The sequence below is a fragment of the Numida meleagris genome, chromosome 2 (assembly GCF_002078875.1).
Source record: "Numida meleagris isolate 19003 breed g44 Domestic line chromosome 2, NumMel1.0, whole genome shotgun sequence".
Lineage (NCBI taxonomy): Eukaryota > Metazoa > Chordata > Aves > Galliformes > Numididae > Numida > Numida meleagris.
Window position 1 is genome coordinate 62,728,812 of NC_034410.1, and position 15,475 is coordinate 62,744,286.

Sequence of the window (15,475 nt, forward strand, 5' to 3'; positions counted from 1 at the left end):
ACCATTGTTTCTAAGATTTATTTCTAATGCCTAACTTGAGGTCTTCATTGCCCTGTGGCCCTGAAATACCTGCTTTCCTCCATCCCACGGCCTCCACAGTGGCCGGTGGTAGTTGACAGCAGATCCCTGGAGTCCAGAACACCATAGTTCTTTTAAGTTGTCTCCCTTTATCAGATACAGTCATAGAATCACAGAATCGTTTGAACTGGAAGGGACCCTTAAAGGTCTCCTAGTCCAACTCCCCTGCAATGAACAAGGGACACTTACAGCTAGCTTAGGTTGCTCAGAGCCCTGTCTAGCCTGACCTTGAGTGTCTCCAGGGATGGGGCATCCACCACTTCTCTGGGCAACCTGTTCCAGAGTCTCACTGCCCTGGCTTCCTCTAGGGGTCTGAACCCTGAGATGGGTGCCACAGCATGAGGGTTGGAACTAGGCAGTCTTTAAGGTCCTTTCCAAAGATCTTGGAAGGAACCATAGAATGATGATTCTATGGTTCTCTGATTCTATGTTAGAAAGCTGAGAGTGAGATTGTTTCTGGACTTCTTCCAGAGCTGCTATACTGCCCTTTGCCTGTTGCATGCATACACTTCCTTCTTTTAAATAAGGGAGAAAGGCTCTCAAATTCCTTGAAATATTTTAATTTTGACTCTTCTCAGATAAATAAAATAACCTGAGGGAAGGGATTACACCGTGTCAGTGTTACTGAGTATCTAGCTGTGGATTCAACTCTTGGCCACCATTGCCAGACTGGCCTCGGTGTCTGTGACATCAGTACCAGGTGTGGCCAGGTCTTGTAGGCCATAGGCCTCCATATAGATTTTAGGGCCCATCTCCCTCAGCTGTGCTTTGCAGAAGGAAAGTAAGCCCATTTTACTTCCCTGCAGAACACCTACTGAAGAGCATCCATGACGGATGAAACCTGACATGAGAAAGGTGGCAGGGCTTCTCCTCCTTGCTGCTTGCTTTCACTTGGCTTAGCTGGGGTTGCTTCCTCTTGCAGCCTTCCCTGCGGTGGCCCACAGTTCCCTCTGGAGATGCAGCCTGTAATGAGATCAAGATGGAGGGCAGCCCTTCACCCTGCTTGAGCACTGGAGTTTGGGAAGCCAGCACACCTGGCAGTGGGACGAGGTCTGGGTATTCTTGCCTTTGAGCAGCCCATGGAGCCATTTCTTCCAGGGCCGTATACACTCACTGTGATGATGCTGAAAAAGCCTTGGCTCCTTGCAGGCTGCTGGCACACACAGCTCGCTAGAGCACTGGCAAGTTTTTAAGGTTTTGTCAGATGGGAACAGTGGTGGAGAAAAGAAAAGTGAAACCAGATGTTTTTCCTTACGGTTGCTTCATATTCATATGCGAGGGAGAGGAGAGGCCATAAAAATGTCATAACCCTTGATCCCTGAGGCTCAGAGTTATACCCTGTGAAAGCCAGTGCCATAAATCCACACCTCCACCTCAGTAGCCCCTGGGTCCTGAAGGGGCGAGAGCACTGCAATGGCTGCAGGGAGACCCTATCAGCTGTCAGCATAAATGGAGGAAAAAGATTTTGGATGTTAGCACCGATAGGCTACTTTTATGGAATCAGTTATTTTTCCAGATTTCTCTGGGGATTCATCCCGAGGCTGACCAGCAGGCTTGGAAATTTGGGATTGCACAGCAATCCGTCTACCCTTCAGGCTGTGCAGATGGAGCTGGGTTAACTTTATCCTCTCCAGCTTGGGTGCTGCACTATCCCCTGCACCGCCAGCTCCCAGCTTGCATACTGCTGATCTGCTGTGCATGAAGCAGCCCAGGTCAGAGGGACTGGCTGGCACCAAAGGGGAGCTGCTGGGGATAAGGTTGACTCTGTCAGCTTTTTTCTTTTGTGTGTGTGTGTATTAGAAAGGCCACTTGCTGTAGTCAGAAATGAGGAGTGCCAGGCAGCCTACTCCAGGGAAATTGCGTGTGTGAGAGCAAGCGAGGAGGAGAGGAAATGAAAGTGGTGCACACATGCCTCCAGCCAAACAAGGATTTGAACAGAGAGCAACCAGGCCTTTTCTGCCCTGTGCTATAGTAACTGGATGTTTTTATTGATATATATTTTTTTCTACGCCTGTTTTGTGCCTACGCACTAGGTGAGGCAGTAAGGAAAGGCAATCCTCAATCTCACGCTGACTGTGGGTGCTGATGTGGGATGTGACTTCAGTCACGACTCAGACTCTGAATCTGAATGTCCCTGCAAGGTCAAAGGTGACTAGATTTAGCATTACTTTGCTTACATGTACATTACTTTGCATTTATTTAGCATTACTTTGCTTACATTACTTACATGTACACGGCTGGTACACGTGCAACATGTACTGGTGGGTAAACAAGAATGGGAATGTGTCAATGGTGACTGAGAGAGCAGCAGGCTTGAACTCAAAAAAATTTAATTTTGGATCTCCTTTTGACCAAAGGCTCCTGTGGTTTCAGCGGTCAAATCATGGAAAGCAGCTTTCAGTGTCTTCTGTCCTTCTGCAAAGCAAGAGTGCTGCAGTTCTTAGTCTTCACTGGTTCTGTGTTTGCCAGCAGCAAGGTGTTATGACAGGGTAATATCACCAATTGGCTAGATTAATTTTTAAAAGTATTTTCATATATATGTTAGTCATCCTGTTAAATAATTTCGTGGAATAACTACAGTTTTCTTTAACTTTGCAAACCGTTTTCCTGATGAAATGACTAAAAGTTTGGACAACTTGTGACAGGAATCACAGACATTTCTTCTCACTGCTTGATTTCACTTCTCAGTTGCCACACAAAGCAACTGAAAGCTGGAGACATTCACAAACTGCCTGGCATGGTTGTCACACTACTTGTGTGAATGCTGGCACTCTGGGCATCCTGGTACACTGCGGCTATCAAAAATAAACTTTTCTGTGGGTGACCGCACTTCCAGCAACTTTGTATAGATTGGGATATTCCTGGATGGATGGACTTCTTCCAGTCCTTTCTCAATGACTGTTTTCTAGACCTCTTACTTCTCCTTCCTCTCTTCTGGACCTTTTCCAGTTGGTTGGTGTTTTTGTGTCCAAAACAGGGTAGCAGTCCTCAGGGTGGAAGTATTACCTCACTTGTCCTGAGGGCTATTCTCTTGTTTATAAGTCCAGCATGTTGTTTGCCTTTTTCATAATGATATTGCGGTACTGGCTGACATTCAGTGCATGACCCTGATCCTGCCCTGAAGAACTTGCACCTAGCCAGTGGATTCTCTGTAAAATCATAGCATCATTTAGATTGAAAAAGACATTCAGTATCAGTAGGTCCAACCATCAACCTAAACTACTCAGTCCCATTTGTTTAATAACTCCGGGATGAGGACTCCACCACTAGCCTGGGCAGCCCATTCCAATGCTTGACCACCCTTTCCATGAAGAAATTCTTCCTAATATCCAGTCTAAACCTCCCCATCCTGTATGTTGGGAACTTAGATATTTTTTCTCTTGGTCTTCTTAAAATGCATTGTCTTTTTTTCTGGTAACCATTCCTTCAGTTTTCCTGGTGGTGAGGCTGGTAACAGAAAGAAACTTTTATGATGGATTCAGACAGTTGATCAATGTTCACTTGGGGAAGGCTGGCTTGGGTAATGGAGTTGCTGCTGCAGGCCGGAGCTCTGCAAGACAGAGGCAGATGTTACGGGTGAGACTGAAGTGTGATGGCTAATGTCACGGGGCTCTGAGCAGCCTGATCTAGCTGTAGATGTCCTGATTTGTTGCAAGGGAGTTGGACTAGATGACCTTTAAAAGTCTCTTCCAACTCAAAAGATTCTATGATGATGATTCTATGATGTTACAATTCTCCGTTGTGAAAATATTAGTTAGTTCTGTCAAGTGACAGACGGTGTTGGTGTCCAGCTTTATAAGTAATTACAAAAGATTGCCTGGTTGTAGAAATGAACATAAGAATAGTTCTACATCTCTCATTGAGTGAGTGAGTTACTAATAGCCAGAGGGTGAGGATTTAATGTGTATGCCTACTACCTCGTGGCATTTTGCAAAATGACTGAAAACTTTAGCCAGTTTGCGAAATGACTAGTTTCACAATATGAGAACTTGTGTGCCTTAAAAGGTTGCTATAACTGAAATGGAGCCGTAACTCAGCAGCAGGTCTGACTGTTCAGAGACAGATGAGATTCTTCTGCAGAGAGCAGAGGCTGCTCTTGCCTGTCATGTGTTTTCCTGATCACCATTAGGGCAGAGCTCTTTGAGGCCATTACAAAGGAGAAGCTGGTCTTTTGACTTCTGATATTCTGGAAACTCCCCTCATGCTGCAGTTTTTTGCCGCTGTGAACAACCTCTCCCCCCACGCACTTGCCTCTGCTCCTTTTGCTTCAGTTGAGCACAGCAGAACTTCTGGGGGATTAAAAACCACTCTTTCTGCCATGCAAGTGTTAGGAGAGCAGAGCGATTGCTGGGCAACTGATGAGCTGGGGCAAAACAGCTTTGGGAAAGAGCACAATGTTCCTTTCTTTTTATGGAAAGTGATATATTACTATAGACTACAGTAATCCAAGGTCTGCTCTTAGCTACTTCACGATTAGCGAACAGGCCCCATTTGTGCTGTACCGACCATTTGTGCAGCTGTGGTAGACACGAGGATGTCAATTAATCTTGATTTGTGCTATAGGATTACTTCATATGAGAGGAAATGTATCGCTGGGTTTGGTTTCAGTGCAAGTCAACGGATGCTATATTTGCAGGGAACGCGCAGGCCTCTGCCGTGCCAGGCAAGCCCTCGGTCCCTGCTGGAACTACCCCAGCAAATTCCCTCTCTTCTCAGGAGTTCTCTCTTTTCTCAGGAGCTTGGGCTAAAAGATGGAGGAATCAGCACTCAGCACCAAGTGTTTCACAAACTTTGCCCAGCCTTTCCCTCTGTCATACCCATTGTAGGGAAAAGAAAAATGAGGCTTTTCTCAGCCATAAAAATAATTGTAATTATTATTTGCGTGGCAGATTAAACTCTGTGAGGTGCAGGGTAAACACAGAAGCAGGTGAAGTCCTGTTTCTGCATCAGAGAGCACAAAGTCTGCATAGATAAAACAAATAAAAAGACAAAAAAGATGTAGGCAAGCACACCCTCTGTGAGCAGGCAAGTGTTGTGTCTTAATATCCCTCCTACCACTCTCCTGAATCAGAGAAAAATGAGCTTATCTTCAAAACCACAAGGCTTGGGGAAATAAATAAACAGCAAACCACAGATGTCACATTCTTCTTACTTGCTTCTTTTGCAAGATGGTATTGAGGTGTGATGAAAAAACACAGAATAATGGGACTTGGGACAAAATCATGAGAGCTGCCAAACTGTTTCTCAGCTCAGTGCCCTGTGTACCTGTTCTTCTTTACCTGAGATATCTGCCCCTGCTGCATGAATCCGCTCTCTCCAACGACCAGGCTGCTTAGCAATGGGTTCAGTGCAGCCCATGCTGGCTGATGGAGCCAGCACAGATCAAAGCAGGTGAGAGGGAGCAGCACGAGCTTCGGCAGAAACTGCTCAGGAGCTGGGAGAGCTGGGGCTGAAATCCTTGCTGCTGTGCATATGCGGCGATTGCTCCCTGCCTGACCTCGCAAGGCTGCAGCTAGCTCAAGTATGCCAGCCACGCTGATTGTAATGTGGAGATCACTGTACATGAGCCAGAGGAGAAAATAGCTGGGCAGATGGTGCTATATTAAGGAGAGTGTCTCAGAATTGTCTGCTGGGACACTCTGGGGGCAAGGGCCTGTCTTGGCCTCACTTGCTCTTTGCTTTTCCCAGCACCTCCTCCTTTTTTGCCTTTTTCTCTCTCCCCAATGGATCCTCCCTTTCTGAAGGCCCTGAGGCTGCTACCTCCACCTGGAATTTGAGGAAATGACACCTGGATGTACAATGGTTGTGCAGCACATCCAAAGACCCTCCATTCCCACACCATTGTCCAGCTCTCTGCTCCACTGAGGGTCTCATGGCAGGACCAAGGCTGCAATTTTCTGCAGGGATGGGCTGGCATGAGCAAGGGAGGGCCTCCTAATCTTCCTTGTCAGCAATCAGCTTTCTTCTCTTCTGTTGTCATGGGGGGAGGACTTGCAGCAGCATGTTGTTCTTCCTCTCCCAGCCTCAGCTCCCCTCCTTCCCAGTCCTCCCACCATCCCAGTCAGCACCGGCCCTGCTCCTCTTCCCTGCCAGCTGCCTCCCTTCCAGCTCTCCCCTCCAGTTCCCAGCTCAGCTCCAGTGAGCAGGGCAGCAGGCAGGGCAGGGAGGGGAGGACAGTGACAAGACACAGCCGCTGGCTGCTCCTTGACAGCACTGCGAGTGGCCCCTAGTGACCAGCAGCAGGGCAGGCTGGGCATGGATGTCTGCATGGCATTCGGCATCCTCTTGGCAGGTCAGCGTGCACTTCCCCGGGTCACCTTCCACAAACAAACAAGATCCGTCCAGCACGGAAAACAAATGGGACAAGAAAAATGCCTGGGCTGATGCAACTGAAGGACCTGAAGATTTGTGGCTTTGTAGCATTACTCTTAAACTTTTTTTTGTTTTTTTTTGATGGCACTAGGATAATTTCCTAGAGCAGGGAGGTCTCAAGGAAGCTGGACTCAAGTTCTTTTCCCTGTATCCTCCCAAATTCTGTACAGGGTGCACACATTGCAGGACTTTTCCAGCCTTTTGAAACATCCTAGTGGATATTAAAAAGAGAGTAGCTGAAAGTATGTGGAACAGCCATCCTCCTTTATCAGTGCAGGCATCTGGTGTTTGGGGGCTCTGAAAGTAACGAAGCTGTCTGGACAGATGTGATAGGAGCTCTGGTGCAGTATATCTGGGCTGTGGCTGCATCACATAACTGGTCACTGTGGAGAACAGGAGTGCAGAGAAACCCTCGAGTTGCTATAAGAAACAGTGTTTACACGTTCAGGATCCAGCGTGTGTGGAGAGAAAACTGGCTGCCTTCACCAGTTGTGCATGAGAGGATCAAAGATGGCAAAACTGGGAGTGATCACGGTTGGTGTCAGAAGGGATGCTGCAAGATAAAGAAGCACAGCAGCAACCCTGGAATGGTGACAAAGGCACACAGGGACACCACAGAAGGCATGTGGGACAATGGCCATCGTATGCTCTTCACAGCACACATCTTACTTAGCTCTGCCATTGGAAGAATAATTTTACCATCTGTGAATGGTTTTCATGAGTCTCCTTTTCCACACAGCCCTTCCACAATTATTTTTTCCATATTCAGTTTGACAGGTTTTCAAGTCTAAGATTGTCACAGAGAAAGAATTTTGAATTTTTTTTTTTTCTGGCTTGTGAACATTTAAAAATCTTGTCCACAGCATTGCTCCCAAAAAATTGTTGTGGCTGTGTAAATATGATGCTTCTCAGCTTATCTTGTGTGCTTCATTATCACTGTGTAAGGAAAGAGGCAAGGGAGATCCCTGGCTGCCCAATGCAGAGGGTCTGTGCTCGGGAGAGGGAAATACTAATTCTGTTGTAAAAAGCAATGTGACATGCCATGCACACAATGCTGGGCAGTTATGGTCATTCACTTTCAAAAAAGATTGATTCACACTGGAACAGGTGCAAAGAAAGGCTGCGGGAGGATTAGGGCGTTGGAGAGCTGGTGTTATAAAAGTAGACTGAAAGAGCTTGGCTTATTTAGTCCAGCACCAGGAAAGCTGAAAGAGGGATATGATCGCTCTCTATAAATACATCCTGGAGGTTAGCACTGAGGAGGAAGAGGAGCTATTTAAGTTAAAGGACAATGCTGACACAAAAGTGAGCGGGCATAATAAACTTGTCCTCCATAAATCATAGGATTACAAAATGGTTTGGGCTGGAAGAGACCTATAAAGATCAACTAGTCCAACTCTCCTGCCACAGGCAGGAACACTTCCCACCAAATCAGGATGCTCAAGGGCCCATCCCACCCAATTTTTTGAACGGTTCCAATGGTAGGGAATTCACATCATCTCTGGGCAAACTGCCCCAGTGTCTCACCCAGGCCTGCAGATCTGTGGGACAGGCAGGGCCCTGCCCTCTGCCATGTTGTCTCCAAGCATGTCCAGGCTCCCCTGAGGAGGACAGCTGGGTGCCTGCTGGGCCTGAGCTGACCTCCTCACAGGGCTTCCACCAGCCCATTGGCTGCAGCCATAGCAGCCTCTGTTCTGCCTGGAGAGGGAAGAAGAACCAGGTGTGGGTGGCTGGCTTTGCTTTGTGGCTGGGGAAGGAGAGATTTCAGAAAGATTTCCCTTTGGACATGGAGGTTCAGGCTGCGGAAGGAGATGGCCGCTTGGCCTGGTGGGGATGGACTGAATAGCACTGGCAGCACTGTGGCAGCAGCATATGGCTCTGGCCAGCTGACTGGCATGTCCCCACAAAACTGTGCACATTTTGTCCCTGGTACAAAGCGTGGCTGGCCCCTGGATTCAACCCTGAGAAGATTCCCCCAGGGTGTGTGTCGCTAGAAATCACTGCCGTCGTGCTGTATGTTGAATTCCCGACTTCCCCTCAGACCTCGCTGCCTAAAAATGTTGGCAGCGTGAGCCTGAGTTGCTCTTGGTGATGGGAGCCGAGTCACTGGTGGCTTGCCAGTTTTATTTCCACCTTGGGTCATATGCTCACAGCGTGAGGAGACTTCACCTCCACGTGAGCAGGATGGAGAGGCACTGCCTGTCCTGCATCAGTGTGAGGCTTTGTCTCCCGCAGAAGCACTGGCAGGGATGGGAGCGGCCAAACGCCTCTGCCCCCAAGGAAAACACTGCTGCTTGCTTTCAGGACGCTGTGCCAGCACAGCTCTGAGCACATTGCTGCTCAGAAGCCGGGCCATACGCCTTGGGACCAAATCACACAGAGCCACGAGGACCATGCTGAGGTGGCAGGGCTGGCTTTCACGGATCTGCGTTGCAGTCACGAGTATCCTGGCTTATATGTTTCAGTGCTTTTTTCCCCCCTCCTTTTCTGTTTTCATTACGTGAGGCTAAGGGCAAGCCATGGAATGCGTATTTCACAAAGGACTTCCATTCAGCTGTTAAGTCAGGAAGTTTGCCAGAAATATAATTCTTTCATATATCTCCAGGATAAAAGCTGGGCAGGATGGCGGATGGCTCATTCAGGATGAGACATTACAACACTTTTCTTCCTGGCATAGGATGGTATGTGGCTGCACTGCCTGTGGGAAGGTGCCTGGCTAACACTGCTTTTTGAAGGCGAGAGTTAATATATTTTTTTAAATACCTCTTCTCTTGCTTTGCCCAATAAGTTATGCTTGTCTGGACATCCTGCATCAGAAAGGGACCCTTTGCTGTATGTGTTGGATTCCTGCTGCCCTCTTATGGCTGGCTGGCTGTGAGCGCTGTGAGAGCACGGGTTTTGTGCATTCAGTGAAAGAAACTGGCTTACCTCAGAGCTCTATTCCAGCAATTTTGTAGCATGGGACACGTCTGTAGAGAGAGTCTGGAGAAATCTTTTTACAGCTCCTCATGGCATAATGTCTCTTCCTCTCACTCAATGTAAAACCCATCCTTGGAGCAACTTTCTTCTGCCACATTGCATCCCGCTTAATTCCTGTTAGGAAAGTACTTTCCTATCCTAATTGCTTTAGCTGTGATTTAGAGGGTGGACAGAGAAGGAAAACAACAGTGCAGCCTTTGAACTCCAACAGCTTTCTGCAGATTGCAGGAGACCTCCAGAACATTGGAGAGACACTGGACTTACCAAACACTTGGAGAGGATTCAGACGGCTGTATTTGTGAACGGCTTTACTGTGGTAATGGAGACGTGTACTGTCAACTTCTGTTGCTTTACTACCAGTGGTGTAATAATGTCTGTTTTGTTCTGAGAAAGCTATTGGTGCCCTGCCTACCTTGTTGACTTAGAGGGATTACATTTCTTACCGAGTGGAGACCACGCGGTTCACTGCAGAACTGCTCGCCGCTGCTTATCTATGGGCAAGGTACAGCCTGCTGCTCCCTCAAGAGCATTTCCTCGAACAGCATGGGCTCTCTGGAAAGCCTGGTGCTCATCACACGTCCTGAAGTTCCTATGGCTTTCTACACAAAAATAAAATACCAAAGACAGTCTGGAGGTACGCTGCTGCATTGCAGCAACAGAAGGGAGGATGTAAGATATCTGGAAGGAATTTTTGCAGATGAGTTAATGATCAGTGGAGTGTGAAGAATGGACACAGCCTGCATCTCTTTGCCAAGGAATCTAGCATCCTACTGAGGACTGGAGGTTGTAAGCAACAGGGAAAAAGGAAAGATGAATTGTAGTTAAGGAGACAAACAAGCAGCATTGGAGGAAAGTTCCAGCAGCTGGAGCCGAACTTCATTCACAGCTTTCTCACTCTTCTGACTTAACTGCTTTTGCTAATTTTGATAACAATCTCAATGAGAACGCAGGATCACAACTGTTGTTGTTTCATCACAGATAGCCAAACTTGGTGAAAGTTTAATGAAAACAGCAAGGCTGCACTCTTTGATGTTCCTTCTTCTATCCAGCCCTGGAAAGAACATTTTAAAGCTGTATTTGTAAAATGTATTTTAAATCTGAGTGCGTACATTTTGGAAGGTGGGGGTGAACGTTTGGCTTCATTCAGATCAGTGGGAGTTTTGCCATGAATTTCACGGGCCAGAATTTCATCCTTGTTTATGTAGTTTTGCAGCCAGGCTGAAGAACTATTAGGATGCCTGGGCCAGAAAAAGAAATCTTGAATCTCAACATTTTTTTTTCACTATTGCAAACAGTTGGGGTAAAAATGCTGGGAAAGTCCCAAGGAAATTGAACTGGCATAGAAGTCATATGTTTAGCTGGCTGTTTTCTAGATGCTATTTTGTGCTCTCAATCTCCTCTCTTGCTTCCTGAGCTGAGAATGATGTCCTGCAGACCTACCCGATCCGCAGAAAGCTGCTTTTCTGTCACAGAGACACTTGCATTGCCTTCACTGGCAGGGGAATGCTGGGTAGCTTTTTAAGATCAGATAATAGCTAGGTGCAAGACAACCAGAAATCTGAACATACTTAGTAAGCAATGTTCCCAACTAATGTAGGCAGCAGTTGGTTTAATAGCAATTCACATCTGGTAGCCAAGGTGCTATGGGATGTGCTTGGATCAGGTTTGGGCATGCACCAGGTGAAAAACTGCTCTGTTAGACGATGAGTTGCTTTTTGTAAGCTTCCATTATAGGTCCGTGCAACATACTGAGCCATGTATAAGAAGGATTTCCAGGTCACATCTTTGTAATGGTGAACTGGCACCCATGGGGTTTTCAGGTGGTCTTTCTATATCTAGTAGCACTCATCAGTTTCCACATTCCCCAGGCTGTTTCTGTGCAACAAAGAGTATGTGCAGCTGTTCATTTCATTTGACAAATCCTGCACCTCATATTCCAGGATAAAAGTCAACATACCTAAAACTTCTATTCTGGGGAGAACAGTGAAACCAGCAAGTGGCAGTGTAGCTTTTACCCCAGAAGTTGCACTGGTTGCAAAAAATGGTTACATCTGTGCAGCTTCTTCCCCTAAAACATACCCTAGGATGCAATGTGCCAGACAAACTGGTCTAAACACACACACAATTCTGCAACATTTTCAAGCTTTTGTCTGACTTCTACTGTATTCTGTTTAACAGTCCGAGCATAGCACCTTGTGCAGCGGGAGTTTTGCTGGTACCACCAAGGCTGTACTGGATGGATTATTAAAACTGGCATCACTTAAGGTGGAGGTTTGAGCTAAAAATAAGCCACTCAATCCAAGTGGCCACATAAGGCTGTGCTATGCTACACAGCTTATCTGGTAGCAGTGACTTCAGAGGAACTACACTGAAGAACGCAAGAAGAAAATTTGGTCCCAGTCTCTGATCTCAGAAGCTCACATAGGCCCCAGAAGCAAACAGGGAAAGCATTTATGCTTGTTTGGTGCAGCACTGTCCCGTTCTTTCTACAGAATTTGCCTCAGAAGAATGAGAAACCGGTCAAGTACAGACTAATCCCTGAACATGATGGTTGAAGAGTTGCTGGACTGGATCCTACAGGCCTCGTTTTAAAAAAAAAAAAAAAAGAAAAAAAAATGACAAACCCAACAGTCCTGCTGACACAGGTTGGATTTTTGCCTGAGGGAGACCTACAAGGTTTGACAGTAGGTGAATGAAAAGTGAAATTGTTGGGTTGACTTTCCCATTTTCTTAAAATAAACATGCCAGCACTCCCATCAAAAATGGCACTCTGAACAGAACCAGTTTGGCTTCCTATCTTAGTCAGGACCCACCAGAGAGAATTTTGTTGAATCCTGCCAAGAGGCTGGTGGCTGTAATAAATGGGATATAAACAGGGCAAAGGGACAGCCCACAGGCCTTCCCCTGCCCCTACCAGAGGAAAAGGGCTGGGCGAGATTTCCCTGCTGTTCAGCTGCTGGTTAACAGAAACTGTTTTCTATTTGGGCTTGCACTGGTTGAGCAGCCCTGTCTGCAGCTGTATCGTGTTACACACTGTTATGCAACCCCATCTTTTCTTGCAAACAATGACAGGAGCAACCTAAATCACAAAACATAAAGATTATAATTAAAGAGGGGAAAGTGCTTATTTTGCATTCAGATACCCGCAGCAAATTCAGATTAGCTGAACTAGCAAATTGCATGGCAGAGGCTTAATGAGGATAACGCTGGACTAAATGATAGTTGTTATACCCCACTGCCGGCCAAGGCAGTAGTGTGACCTGACTAATGCTGTCATGGCTTGGGCAGTTCTCTCTGTTCTTGACAGACAGTGAGATTTACACCAGCAACAGGAGCCTTGCAGCCAAAGGCTCTGCCTCAGCTTTCTGGTCCACTAGAACTCAAGGATCCAGGATGATGCTTCAGGGCCATTTCTTACGAGTGGATGTCTGCAGGTCCACAAATCTGTTAGTAGCAGCTAAGATTTTGCCTCGTGGCTCCATGCTGGGTTTACCCCTGCACTCTGGCAGGGAAGTTTATTCATCCATGCAGCTTGCTGCTGCGGTTAGCTGTGCGAAGTGGAAGCCCCCACCCGGGAATTCTGAATTTGAAGATTGCGCGACTGTGTAAAGTTCCTTAAAGCTTTGGAAAAGAAAGTGCTCCTGATTCCCCAAGAGCCATAGATTTTAAGATCTGATATTTCTTTCAGATTTTTCTTGCTGGAGGTCTTCCTTTGGGAACTCAGATTAATAGCTTACTCAGGTACTAATGGAACAGCAGCTGTTTAATGTTAAACAAAGAGAGATTTTCATCCAACTGATTGCTAGATATTTGTGTTAAGTAAGAATTAATTAAGAGTAAAGGCCCTGCTTCCCTTTCAGCACGCAACTTTTACCCTGGTGAGCATCTCCATGGGACTCAATTGAGTGTTCTGTTTTGTGCCACAGTTATCAGGACTAAGCAAGATGAAAAAAAAGTGAATGTGTTGATGTTGCTTCCTTGTTGGCATATGAAACTATAGACCTGTGGGATCTTCAGTTGACCCTAAGGATATCTAGTGGTGGAGACGAGAAGAGCCTAAGCTTAAAATGTAAAATATAGGAAAGATGATTCAGCACAATTGTGATGCTGTCAGCTCCACCCATCTGTTTTAATCATGCATCTTCCCCTTTTTCCTGCTGTAATAATTCTCTACATGTAGTTAGAATTGTTTTACAGATCAACGAATGCCAGAAATGATGCAAGTTACACTGTCCCAGTATCAGTGACACCCACATCTTGCTAATTTATATTGGATATGAAGATAATTACCCATGACTTTGGGCAAGTAGGAAAACAGTTTAGTTTATGGAGAGTTCTGCAAAATGCTGGTGATAAAATGCTGCAGCATCTGTACCACTGGTTGCACAGTGAACACTTGCTTGTCCCACTGCTGTTGAAAACCCTGCATTATCCCTTCCCACAGCCAAGAGCTTATTTATCTCAAGAGTCAGGCAGCTCCTCAAATAGGAAGATGTTGCACGACATTGAATAACAGCTCTATTTCTACATATACATGCATTTTTCACAGTTAATCCCTCTTTCCTTTATCTTACTCTCCGAGAGGAAAAGTTCAGGCATCTTAGCCTTGAAAACAGCTCTTTGTTACCCAGACAGTTAGCAGATTTGAGATGCAACAGGTTATTCTTCAGAGGCATCAAATAGGCTGGGGGCTGTATTTAAGAGGAGGGTGCAGTATCACATTTTGCTGACAGCAGTATCAGTCAGACATGAGATACTGCCTGTGCCAACACAGCATGCCAGTTCTCCAGCCTAGATGTACCTATATCCCAGCTTCCTCTCTGGGCCCCATAACAAGGGTGTTTCTTCACCTCACCCTGGGTTTTGGGCCCTCCATTTTTGTGCATGTCCTGGAACAAGAACCACAGTGCCCCTGGACCAGTCTAGTCCTGCTCAGCTTTGCCATAGGCTTTGGGAGGGAACCATGATGATTTTGTATGCTAACAAGCACTTAATTGCATCTGCTTTTACACGCCTCCCCCCCTTAACTTGGCTGAGTTCACAGCATTCAGTTCATCCTGTGCCTGAACATACAGCAGGTGACTAGTCTTACACGCTGATGGAGGAAAGGGATCATTTCAAAGCTGTAAGGCAGAGTCCAGGCAGACAGTCAGCCTGGGGAGGCAGGGGGCTTTGCAAAGTGGAGCTAATGAGGTAAGCTCAGCAGTCCTTTGCCTTTGGGGCAAAGTGAGTTGTTCACCTGCTTTCAATCGAATGATGAAGCAGCAGCTGGTGCAAACCACCATTTTCATTACCGTTATATTTGGCCCTGGAGCAGGCAAGAAACACAGTTTGAGCTTGGCCTTGCTAGTAGTTCTTGTGTTTTTTTATTTCTTTAGGAATTATGGAGGTGGAGATGAGATGGCTGGATGTGCTGCCTCTAGTGCTCTCTCTCTTACGGAGGCAAGCTGAGCTGGCATTCCCTTTGTCTACAGGAGCTTCTTCACACTCCTTGATGCTTTCCTGACCATGAAAGTACCGTTGCCAGGCAGTTTTTATTTATTTATTTTTTATTTCTTTTACTAGTCACTGGTGTCTCCCCAACAAAGATCTAAGGAAGGTTTCCCTAGGATGAGGCACTGGGGTTTCCCTGGATCCCAGTACCTCACTGGATGGAGGAGCTGTTGTGTATTTGATGCTTCTTCAGAAGTCATGTATTTACAAAATCAGATGCTGACATCAAATGCTTGGTAACTTAAGAAGATGGAATTGCATGTTACGCCGGTGTATTCTTCTTTTTCTTCCACATCTTCCCTTCCTCTAGATCAAAAGTCTGTTTTGTACTTTAACTCTCTCTTACTTTATTGCTTACAACCACTTGAAACAGGTTATTCTCTTTTTCAGCTTTCAGTGACTCCACTCAAAGAGTTAATCTCTTCTACATATGTTAAATACAAAAGTTCTCTTCTGGCTCTCCGCTGCTTTACTGAAGTCTGTCCTTCCCCCTCCCTTTTTTTTTTTTTTTTTTTTTTGGGAATCGAATTTATGGTTGCCTCTCCACAGAGTA

General features: G+C 46.2%; 1 long non-coding RNA gene across 1 annotated transcript; it reads right to left on the minus strand.

The window, feature by feature from the left end:
• On the minus strand, positions 1,745–12,185 carry LOC110393445. The gene is made up of 3 exons (XR_002435016.1): positions 9,694–12,185; positions 9,379–9,543; positions 1,745–3,628 (listed from the first exon to the last, which is right to left on the minus strand). It is a non-coding gene; the product is annotated as an uncharacterized LOC110393445 (long non-coding RNA).